Raw genomic sequence first — 421 nt, 5'->3', positions numbered from 1 at the left:
ACACACACACATACACACACACACATACACACACACATACACACACAAACACACGCACACACACATATATATGGAGACAGAAAGAGAAGAGAGAAAAAGTGAAACAGATAAAGAGAGAGAGAGAAAAGGAGAGAAAGATTATTAGCGAAGCTAAAAGGATGCAGGAGAAAAGGAAAAGCCGGAAAATAGAAGAGAGGGAAAATATTCGTTCTGAAGATGCTACAAGGAATGATTGTAAGCATATATTACTGGCAACCTTTCATGCATATAATATACACGCAAGCATACATACACATACATCGCGCATGTAGTATATATGCATGTACTTACACACATGTATGCACGTATGTATGTATGTATGTATGTATGTATGTATGTATGTGTGTGTATCTATCTATCTATCTATCTATCTATCTATCTA

At 35.9% G+C, this 421-nt stretch overlaps 1 protein-coding gene across 6 annotated transcripts in view; it reads right to left on the bottom strand.

Annotated features, from left to right (window-relative positions):
• LOC106884390 (uncharacterized) overlaps positions 1 to 421 on the bottom strand; it is a 628,567-nt gene that overhangs the window by 196,562 nt on the left and 431,584 nt on the right. The gene's annotated exons all lie outside the window — the stretch shown is intronic.

The sequence above is a fragment of the Octopus bimaculoides genome, chromosome 5 (genome assembly GCF_001194135.2).
Source record: "Octopus bimaculoides isolate UCB-OBI-ISO-001 chromosome 5, ASM119413v2, whole genome shotgun sequence".
NCBI classification, from domain to species: domain Eukaryota; kingdom Metazoa; phylum Mollusca; class Cephalopoda; order Octopoda; family Octopodidae; genus Octopus; species Octopus bimaculoides.
Note: the sequence above shows the minus strand (reverse complement) of the source record. Positions and strands in the feature narration are given on the sequence as shown.